The sequence below is a fragment of the Vespa velutina genome, chromosome 1, assembly GCF_912470025.1.
Source record: "Vespa velutina chromosome 1, iVesVel2.1, whole genome shotgun sequence".
Taxonomy (NCBI): domain Eukaryota; kingdom Metazoa; phylum Arthropoda; class Insecta; order Hymenoptera; family Vespidae; genus Vespa; species Vespa velutina.
The window spans coordinates 8,817,820-8,829,992 of NC_062188.1; the positions used below are offsets into that span (position 1 = coordinate 8,817,820).

General features: G+C 35.1%; 1 protein-coding gene across 15 annotated transcripts in view; it reads left to right on the forward strand.

Moving 5' to 3' along the window:
* Positions 1-12,173, forward strand: part of LOC124951706 (RNA-binding protein Musashi homolog Rbp6) — a 596,819-nt gene that overhangs the window by 517,613 nt on the left and 67,033 nt on the right. The gene's annotated exons all lie outside the window — the stretch shown is intronic.

Below are 12,173 nucleotides of genomic sequence, written 5' to 3' on the forward strand. Positions count from 1 at the left end.
GCGTCTCTCTCGTTCTAGTCGATATTGTCCTTTATTGTCGGCACGATATGCAACAAACGTTCATCAGCTGAATTCTGATATACCAGATCTCTATACTATAAACATAAAAAAAAAAAGAAAAGAACCATAGTAATGTTGAAAGCGCGATAGAGAAAAATATCTACCCTATACATGGTCCAGCGGGTTATTGCACGCTTTTACCAAACACCCCATGACAGGTCTTCCTTTTCCGGAATACACGGATTATAGTTTGTCGTTGAATTTTCAAAGCCCTACCAACGTGGCACAGAAGAGAGTCGGCTTTCTCTCTATCATTCTCTCTTTCTCTCTTTATATCAAAAGTGATACCTCGCACGCGAGTAAGCTTGCGCGTACGCTTACCATGGCTGGTATATATTCGATACATTACACAGAGAATTTTTAGTATGTCATCAAAGTCTGATGTGAGAGTATAAACTGCCGACATTGAGTCCCTCGATGCGTCGCTCGACGGGGCATAAAGGATGGCAGATGAGAGAGAGGGAGCGAAAGTGAGAGAGAGAGATAAAGAGAGAAAGAGAGAGAGAGAGAGAGAGAGAGAATGAGAGAAAGAAAATGAGAAAGAAAGAAAGAGAGAAAAGAGATTTTCAACATAAAATGCAAAAAGGGGATATGAAAGAAATTAATTCCCGGCGGACAGAAAGAAAAAGAGAAATAGACAGAGAGAGAGAGAGAGAGAGAGAGAGAGAGAGAGAGAGAGAGAGAGAGAGAGAGAGAAACGCTCGGATAGATTAAATTATTGCTTATATTTCCACTTGCTTCTTCCTTCAATTAAATTTAATCTCGTAGTTCGTGAGTGTTAGAAACTGAATACTGAATCGAATTTCATAACAAAATCTCAAAGGCATTGATGATTTCATTTTGAACCTTAATCAATATCGCCAATCGATTAAAAATGTTTGTATGTATGTATATGTTTACATTTCTACGTAGGTAGAATTCATTTAAGAATCGAATAAAGCTCTTCTAGCTGTCTCAAGGAGAAGCGAATAGTCTTGCAAGAATGTTCTACTAACGGCATTCCTTGAATGGCTTACACTATGAATTTTTTTCTCTGAAAAATAGTCGTACATCTGTCCACACAAGCGAGCTTGTTCAAGATCGTGCTAGTTGCAAAGTTTAAGCTGACCCAACTGCGAAATTCCGGATTATAACCCATGAAGAAAAGATTTTTTCCTTTTCTCTGTCTCCACTTCTTTCATCACTATAGAACACAAAGAAAAAGTGTCCTCGAAAAAAGCTACCTTCCACGCAGGCTTTTTGCGTCTGCGCTCTAACTGATCCCGATAGCGAGCCACCAGGGACGTTTTCAGAAGACGTTCAATTTTCGAAAAGAGTCTGTAGCAACTCTTCTAGCTCTGGATTTACGTGTCACCTTTGAAAGACGAAAATCTATCCTTCATTTTCCTTTTTTTTTGTTCATCCTCGATTGAGGAAAAAAAATGATTGCTACATTACGTAAGGTATTTGAAGCCTTTCCTCTTGTATCTACTCTTCAACAGTTTCCTCTCTTTTAACAGCATCTTTCTCTTTTTTTTTCTTTTTCTCTCACTCTCTCACTCTCTCTCTCTTTGTTTCAATTTTTGTTTCTTTTTTTACAGATTGACGTGCGAATTCGATTGAATGTTTTTCGTTTCTCTAAACCTCTATCTCTCATTTTCTGCCTATCGATCGGTTCATATCCTTTTCTTTCTTTCTTTTTTTGTCTCTCTTTTTATTCTTTCAACGCATAGTAGAAATGTCGTTGTGTTACCTTACGGTGAATTCTTCCTTTCGTACCGTGATCCACCTTGTGCCGTAGTAAAAAGTCGAGAAAGAAAAGACGTCCAAACTATCTTGTCTTTTTTATACATTTAAGAATTTTCACGAAGAACAAAAACAATATGTAAATAGTGAGGAAAAATAAATAATTCAAAAGGTAATACACGAGATTTCTATAACAAATGTGATAGGAAGAAAGTGAAGAGAATTTCTGTTCCTATTCATATAAATAAATAAGAACATCGAAAGGGAAAAAAGTAAGTAAAATAAAATCGTGATGGTTTCGTAAAAAACAAATCTTAAATCTTAATAGGAGAGATGTTTTCATACAAAGTCTTCAGGGTGCCGTTGTTCCTATTGTGAAACGCGTATTTATTGCATAGTCGGCGTATAGAATAACATAGAGGGTAGCATAACAGCTGACTACTCGCATTATCCCCAGACTGTAATTCGCATACAAACCATAAACGAGGTTGGTGTGCTCACCCCTCATGTACGACAAACATATTAAATGACGTGAGATTGGTTAGTGATACTGGGACCAATTACTAACCCTCTCTCGAATGATACAAACGTCATTTCATTTGATGGATTCAAGAGACACCGAATAGATGAATCTGAGCGATTCTTATGTACTTGTTTCTACATATTCTGCTAAACATTGTTAACTAGCTAAGACCATTTTTTTGGAATTCATGCTATGAATATCCTTCATGATGATATTAAATCGTAATCAGTCAATCGTCGTACATGATTAGCGAATGGTAGTATCGATAAGAATCAAGTGCATGGAATCACCGACTGTCTATAACACGAAACGTTAAGTTCCCTGAACACGGGTGCAGTTGGTTCATGCAAAAGATGGACGATCGAGTGAAATTCGGTCTAGCAAATTGACTGCGTTAATTATAATTAATCGATTTTCGTACCCCTTATGTTTCCTACGGACAGTTCTCCAAGCAGCCGCTATCGCCGAATATAAATTATATCTGATGCTGGTGGCAGGTGTGAAATGATTCCCTAATGCCTCGTAAAATATTATGCGTACATCAAACTCCTCTCACGTTTTAGCGAATATACATATGTAGGTAGTTACTACAGTTTTCTCTGTTGATATACCAAGAATTCTAACTCACGTTTATATACAAGGTACTTCAAAATTCCTATTACAAACTCTTAAGGCTTGTAAAGGGACTGACTAGTTAAAGTTTTGAATAGAAATCCATGTCCGGAAATATATCGCGTTATTTTCTTCTTATAATGCCATACGCTTAGATTAGCGTGTAGGCATTCACGTGTTTATTGCTTGATATGGAGTACACTTCCTTCAACTTTTCTAAATAAAGTGGTGACATCGGAGATATTACACTAATTTGAAATATTGCAAAGCCACGAATAGTTTACGACCTGGTCTCCTCTTCTCCTTGATCTTTTCAATAAGCATGATTTTTAAGAGGTTGTAACTAGTTCTTTGGAGTATATGTCCTAAATAAAATGTTTCATAATATTTATTAACTGATGATGGATATTAATTCAGTGCAAAACTTATTCTTTATATGATCTACCCAGAAGATTTTTAAAAGTCTTCTCAGGTTCTAAATTTCAAAAGTTTTAATTCTGTTAAAATATTTGACTTTAAGAAACCAAATTTTTGCTCCATATAATAATATTGGCCACGTATAACCTTTAATCATTAATAAACAAAGACTTAAAGACACCTTTTGACGTAGGAGATGGGTAATGAATTTGATAAAGAAAATACATTTCTACTATTTGTACTTTGCCCTTTTCATTGCAATCTCATTTGTCATTAAGTGTTATGTATAAATATTTGAATTTGTTTACTCTTTTGTTATTTGCTGATTGTTTATAAAGAATTGTGCATTTTCATGGAATTGTCGGCTTACTGTCATCAGCTTAGTTTTGGTCATATTAACACTGAAAATATATTATTTTCCTACTGTGTTAATAGCGTTTAAGTCTGCTTCTAAATCTTAGATATTCAACTAATATCGCCGTATGATCTATATATCATATGTTGTTAATTGGAATTATTCTTTTTTTACTTTTTACTTTTATTCCCATTCCTTGATATTAAAGTGCCAGTTGAAATATTTTCTTTATTTATATTTAATAAAAGCGGTGATAATATGCATTCTTGACAGATCTCTTTAGTTATTTTAGACAAACTTGGTGTTGTTTATTTTCTCTTTATATTTATTGTACATGCTTGCGCTTGTAAGACACAATCACTCGGCTTAACTATTCTCGATTCCTTAGCGGTGTAACTTGCCCAAGAATGATGATATCTTTAAGGTATATACTCGTAAGGCTAATACATAAGTGTTTCTCATATGTTTCTGGATTTGGCTTTTTTGGTATAACGACGAAGATAAAAGCTAATCAATTAACGGATATAGCATTAAAAACTTAGCATAAATTTTGGATGTTTGCTAATTTCAATACTTCCAGTATGTATGTTGTCTTCGTCTGATGTTTTTTTATTTCTGAATGTTGAAAAGGCATATACCATTGCGATTCTAGTATAGGTTGTCTAAATACATCAGGTAGATATATCATTAGAGATTACGGTTCGTATATCTTCAAATAGATTTTATATGTACTTCTCTCATACTTTTCAAATATTCTGAGGGTCTATTAGTATCTTATTATTTTTTGTAGTTTTTGAGATGGTCGTTTTCTTGAATGTATTAGTTTTTTCTTTTAACTTTTTGTGGAAATGGTAATTATACTGTTTTGCATAAAGTTCTTCAGCTTCTCTACATTGTTCTGTTATCCATGAATGTTTTTCCTCTTGAATTTTACAACAAATATTCGAATGTAGTTTGCTGCATTTTTGTATGTTTCTCTAGGTCAGTCTTTTCTCCTTCATCATGTTAAGAATTTTGCCCGTCATCCATTCTTCCTTATTTTGTTTTTTTTATATCCCAATACTTCTTCTGTAGCTTATTCTACAATATATTACTTTTAATATTTTCCCATTGGTCTTTTATATTTTTCTCTGAAGTGTTGTAAGTGCAAAACGTATTCAATTTCAATTTTTAACTTTTTACGTTTTTTATGCCATTAAACGAAGAGTTGTATATTTTTGTTCTCGGGCTGAATTTAACTCGTTTTTCTCTAAATTTAAATGTTCTTATTAGAGGTTTATGATCTGACCCTATATCGACTTCAGTATACGGTGTCACTCTTTTGATATTATTTTAATATCTTTTATTTATTAAACAATAATTAATTAGATTGAGGATTATTTGCTAATTATTATCCTATGATGATTTTCATATATACAGTTTTGGTGGTTACATAATAGAATGTATTCTTGGTAATAAGATCTTTTTTCATAAGCAGAATTGAATGAGCATATCTCTCCGCTCATTCCTATATTTTACATCGAAGTTTTCCGATACTTTATCTAGTGACTCACGTCTAATTTTGGCATTAAAGTTATCAAAAATTATATTAATTTCATGCTTTCCAACTGTTTTTAGTACATCATAAAATTGTTCATAAAACTGTATATTTTCGTTATCTATTATACTTTATCAGCCATAAAAATACAAATATGGATTATATTTATGACTATCGATCCCCAGTTAGTTGTAATAATATGATTTTTGCAGAGTAAGTTACAATTTTTATATTTTTTAAATATATCTTTAATCAAGATTCCATATTCCTTTTCTGTAATTTATGTCAACTTCATTAACACGTAGATAAGTAATAAAGTGTTGTCTCATAGTATTGACACTATTTGCAAGTTTGCTTACGATGTAGAAATTACCCACATTCCAGGTTCCTATCTTGTTCCTTATCTTTACTATCCTAGTTTAGAAACGCTTTATTGCCCCTTAGAACTCCGTGCTACCGTGTTATAAGGAAAACAAAATCAAATTAAATATTTTAATCTCTTGCTTATTCCAAGGCAAAGAGCATTATTGGCGCAAATTCCAATTTTAATACAAAAAGTTTCTATTCTTTTCTCTACGGAAAGAAATTTTTATTCAATATCATATCATGTAAAATCATGAAATAAATGTCATTTCCTTTTGTAGTTGTTTGACATTGTGTCTTGCTCTATTACAAAAGTTGCTAGATGTGATGACCACTAACTTCATTGTAAATATTGTACCTGTAAAACATGTTTTGGTATACTAAACGTATATTAAACTCTTGTTTCATGACCTCGCATGCATGACATTAGATAAAACATTCTTTCCATACAGAAAAATTGAAAATATCTTTTTTTGAAGATTTGGAATTCACTTTAGTAATGCTCTTTGATGTTTGCATAAGCAATAGGTTTAATATGATTTTATTTTGCTTATAATACGATACGCTTCTGTACATGGTTCTTATTCAAAATTTTATTGGATTGGTCCCCTCTACAAGCTCCAGAAGTTTGTAATAGGAACTTCACCTAACACATTATATATATGTATGTTTAGTACTTTAACTTCTGAGTATTCGTAAATTTTCTGATAATAACGGAAGTTAATAAATGACAATGAATTTCTAAACTTAAAGAATAAAACAAATCACGCGCGTATATTTATGTTTACTAAATTACTGGCAGTACGAATATATAATTCAAACAAAGATATTGTTCGAACGCTTTTATTTTTGTGAATTTGATTAATAGCTTTGTGAAACTCACTTCCTGAAAATTACATTTACGAATTAGAGATTGTGAACCAAGAATAAATCCGCAATAAGATAGATCGAGTAATTTACATGAAAAGAGGTAGAAAGAAAGTAAGACTAAAAGACATTAATGCTATAAGATGCTTCTTTGTATTTATTATATTTTGGTGTAAGAGACTTTCGTCAAAAATTTTAACTTCGATAGATTACGAATTAAAAAAATGAAATTTGTTTAAAAAATGAAATTTCTATTATAGTAAATATAGAAGCTACAGCTTTATTTGTTATCACATTTCGCTGAAGTTCTTGTTAGATATGTTACAAAGAAATTAACAAGAGCACATCATTCGGTGAAAAATCTACTCTTAATTCTTTTTCCATTTCTTTCCTAGCCGTAAAAGCTGGAGTTCAAGAATTCAAAGTATTTGCCATTCTCTCGGTTTTTTTTGTACTTGAAAAGTCATACCGGCATGCATCTGGTATTTTCACAATAGGGAAGAAGGAGCGACGGAGCGGAATTTAAAATTCGCACCATCGCAAAGAGCCTCGGTTTGGAGGTGTTATCTTGGAATGCGTTAGAAATGTGACGCATTTACGTAGTTTCTCCACCAGCATATAGGTCGTAGATTGACACGTCAAAGAGAGGGAGAGAGAGAGAGAGAGGGAGGGATCAGAGAAGACATTTTAGCCGACGTTGAACCTTTGAACAAAGATGGTGGTATACCTTGTAGGTTCCTTTGGAAAGAGTAAAGGGCGAGACTAGCTTTCTTGTGTTAGACTCGCTTACTTCAGTGACATTCATGAAAATACCGGGCAAGTTAGCACCACGTTCTTCCCTCGTTGCAACAGTTGGCATCTCTCGCAACTGAGCCTTCCTAGAAAGGATTAAAGTTTGCATTGATCGTACCGAAATTGATCTTACAACCTTTCATGGTCTGAATTTCCAAATCCCATAAAGGAACTTTCTATTTATGCTATCTCCATTTTCAGATTATAATGAATAACTAAAATATTTTATTAACAATTCTATAAAAATATTTTTAATTTGTTATGTAGCAGCTCCTTATACGTTTCTCTTCAATATAACGATTACTTCTTTGTTTCGATTAGTTTATCGGACATATCTATAATAGTTGATGGAGAAATACGAAAATAAAAGTAATTAGTTCCCAAAGCTGTAATTAAACTTAAGACATGGTTCCATAGAGTCAACAGGAACACTTTTCCTGGTCCTGAGTAAGGATTCCAAGGTTTTTGGAAGTGGTATCGTGATCCTCTGAGGATTTAGTGCCATGTACCATTGGTTTAAGTGTTCGCCTACGTCAGTTCCACGTACTCGTCCAAGGGTGGTATAGTAACGTATCGTGTCAGCTCCGCATAATCCTAGGATCTGGAGATGCTATGGTCAGGAAACACGATCGAACTGGGCGCATCCACCACCTTTGTCCTTCCACCTAAGTCGGAAACGGCCTCAAGGACAAGATAGAATATTATCCGATTTCAACATCTTCAAACATCCCTACCATTTACGTCGGCTAAAATGGCCTATCGGTTCTTTCTTTCTATTTTTCTTTTTCTCGTAGAACAATATATTTCTTCAGAAAAAATTTTTCAATAAAAAAAAATTTTGCCACAAAAGTTTAGCGTGGAATTTGACGAAATGCGAAAGGAGTTGAAACATTTAATACGCTAGTGGAAGATAAATTTCGAGTAAGCACGTATATTTATTTCTTTGCCTCGGACGAAAAATTCGCGATTCACTCAAAATTATCCAGTCGCGTAATTTCCCTTGAGCATGATAGTTAGGGAAGAGGAAGAAAAGCGGATGGTGGAAAGGAAACGTAGAAGGAAGAGGAGGACGAAGCATGCCATGTAAAAAAGTAAATAATTTAAATGTAAAAATGAAAGAGTAGAGGAGAAAAAGAGACGAGCGATTATTACGCACGCTTAACCGCAGAATATCGCGACGGGCAAACTGAGCGTCACTGACGCTGTCGTCATCAGCGACAACGATGCCGTCAACGATGAGTACCGACACCGTCCGCGTTTTTTCCGCTTCTTTGTCGCGTACCCTAACCATCTCCGACGGGGTCTTTTCGGAGAGGAAAAATGAGCAAGAAGCAAATGGTTAATTTTATTCTGACTCCTCCTTTCGCGATACAACCAAGTGCCATCATGTCTTTCAAGCATCGACGTTCCTAAACCTCTATAAAGTAAAAAAAAATAAAAAAGAAGATATCTCGAAGGACGAGAACGCTTTCCTGATTTAGTTTAGCCAACATTATATTTAACTTGAAGTAAAATGAATCCTGAAAAATCCCACGCTAAATGTCAAGAGTGTTCAAGAGAAGTTTATCGTCTTACGGTAAATATTTTCGTTAATGGAAATACAGTTAATCCATGCAGAGAAAAGGAGAGCAATAGAGAGAGAGAGAGAGAGAGAGAGAGAGAGAGAGAGAGAGAGAAAATGCTGAATAGTAGATTGCCTAGAAATCAGGCCGTTCCATGCTTTGCTCACAATACTTGAGGATGTAACCTCCAATGTGAAAACGATGTAACTTCAGCATCAGTATCTCGAAGCTCATTGAAAGTACCGAATATTCCCAAGAGAGCGAAGAAGAGCGGTAATGGATCGAGGAAGGAAGGGAGTGTTGCGGTAGTGGTGGGGGAGAACCGAATCGGTTTGGATGTCTGACATTTAATCGTTGACATTTCTCCATGTGCTAAATGAGCGTCCTGACGTAAAGCATATATAACATGCACACGCATATATTCCCACATCCGACGTCGTATATACAACGACGTGTTGGTTGTACATCCAGCTGGCGAACGTCGTTATGTACGTGCTCCAGATTTGCTACATTCGCTAAGGAGAAACCCCGAAGGTGGTGCGACCGAATTTCAATTTGGCTGAGCAGTTCAGTCACGTGTATCTTACCGCTTTGGGACTATTTCCTTCGGGACCATACATAATTCTAACGTCTTAAGACACATGACAGCTCGTGATTCACATCGATCTATCTCTTTCAATCTCCTTCTCTCTCTCTCTCTCTCTCTCTCTCTCTCTCTCTCTCTCTCTCTCTCTCTCTTTCTCTCTATCTCTATCTCTATTGTCCTTTCACATACACGATAATTACTCATGCATATGCGTTATTGACCATGCCCTAAGTTCCAGTGGATAATTCATATCCAATGATCACAACAATTATATTTTGATTCTTCGTTGTTCTAGTTTCATTGCTTTGTTGGATCTATCGCTGCCCAAGAAAATTCAACAATAACGAACTGTAAAGCAGTAGTTCGAGGATTGTTGCTGAAAGAATTAAAAAAAGTTTCGTTTCTTTTCGTTGAGTAAAGTTATAACTTGGTTTCTTGCTGAAAAAGAGCGACTATAAATCTACTTGGGCTCTTTGCGGAAGGAAAAGCTGAAACAAAAGAGAAGACTAACGGAGGAAGAATAGCGAAAGGAAGACAGAAGAAGGAAGGAGAGACAAAGATGGTATAAGACAAAACGGAGATCGAAAAGAGAAAGAAAAAAAATATGAGAGGAGGGTTCGCGAGATCCTTCTCAAGTATATAGGGTAGTCAAAAAGACAAAGAAAAGAAGCGCAGAGTTAATTAGTTTATCCCTTCGTTCGTCAAGGATTTAAGAAATAATTATTTTCCCTTCTTGCCTGCTCGCAAATTGTATCTTTTTTCTTGTTTCTTTTCCTTTAAATACGTTTCACCTTCATAATATTTTCAAGTCCCACGAAATGTTAATCTTATCATAAATTATCAAATCTTTTGTTCTTCATTGGCGACTAGAAATAGTTACTCTTATCGAATCGTAGCAAAACTGATTGTCTATTTAATTATTTTATATTACGATGACAAATAAACATAACGCTAATTAGCGAATACATTTCAAAACACGAACGTAACCGTGAACTCAAATTACTTACTAGAAGTAGTAAACTTCACATTCGATATACCATCTTCCTCGTGCTGAAAGACCGATGCTTGGAAATCTCAAGTGCTTAGTTGTTGGTTCTATCGTATATGCAATTTGATGCATCACAAATATATTTTATAGCATTGAATCAAAATTTATTAACTTTAACTCTCTTTCTTTTTCTGAAGAATATTTGTGATAATTAACAGATATGTTCTATGTAATTGATTCCAAAATCTAAGAAAACGATATACATGTATCAATTAAAAGAATTGCGAATTTTCACAATTATAAACAATTAGAAATATATTCAATTGAAACTGCTCGGTATAGTAACGCATTAGTTATAAGTCACGTCATACTATCTTCGGTAGATCAAAATTTTTTATATTTTCACGGTATGAACAGAGTAATCGAATAACGCGCTTTCCTCTCCTGAAATTCATCGCCACCGCCGCCAACGATATTATCTCAGTTCACGGTAGATACTCGATAATTTCCCTCAGGTACGTCGAAAGCTCATCGTCGGAGTATTATCGCGCTTAAAGGGTCGTATCACCCAACGGGGTTGTTACCATCTTCAAACCGTCGAACCTCCCCCTTTCTCCACCCCTATTTCCACTTCTCTTGCACTGTAAAGATAGACGTTAACGATCGCTTCAAACGTTACGTTAAGGCGTCTTTTTAATCAACGTTCGTTTTCACTCTCTCCTCTTCTTCTCCATCATCAACACTTTATATCATCCAGCTTCGTCTTCACTCAAAGTTCTTCTCTACAAGAATATTCCTTACCGTTAAGATGCGCACACAATACAATATGGAATTATTCTATTTATTATAAAGAACCAATGTACACGAATACAGCAACAGGTGTTCAGCATTCTTATGTTTTTATTCAATATTATTAATGACAAATAGCTGCTAATTACAAATTAATCTTCGTGTTACATGTTTATAAAAATTTTTTTTATACATTTTCAAAGAACTATCACATCATTTCGATAATTTTTTTTGTGAAAATTTTCAACGAGCTATCGAAGATAGACAATCAATTAAAAATGATGTATTCTCGAAAAAAATAACGAAAATGACTATTTTAGTTATCTCACGTGATCAATCGAAATACTTTTAAAGGTAAGCTCAGTCTTTAGGTTGATACAAATAGATCTTCGTCGGCGAGTATGATCGAGCCCGGCTCATCTCTTAATCGATACGTACGCACAATGTGGGCGTACAATGCGTAATAAGTATGCGCCCCAAGGGATAGACGAAGTGAGGAGGAGCGTAGAGGATAGCAGGGCCACGAACGGAAGGCTCGAGCGGATGGCATTGATTCGGCGGGCAATTAAGCTCGGATTACACTGGATAGGCCGTACTATGTGCCCGGGGCTAAATGGATACACATAGCTGAGATTACTGCGGCCACTATGGCCTAATGTAATGCCGCCTGACGATAGTAATGTTACAACGATGCTGGTAGGAAGATACTTGCAAAAGCAAGCAACCGAGCAAGAGAGTGAGTAAGGGAGAGGGAGAGAAAGAGAGAGAGAGAGAGAGAGAGAGAGAGGCAGACAGACAGACAGACAGAAGAGAGAAAAAGGGAAAGAGAGAGAGTATTCCCTTTGCTAACTTGTTCAGAGGCATAATATTGCTGAAAGCGATTTCCAGTAAAGTATAGGATTATATGGCCAGTTTATTTGGAGCACCACTAACGATCTTTTTAATCGTTTTCGATCGCAAGATCGAAGAGGGAGGAAAAAGGGAAAATAAATGTAGA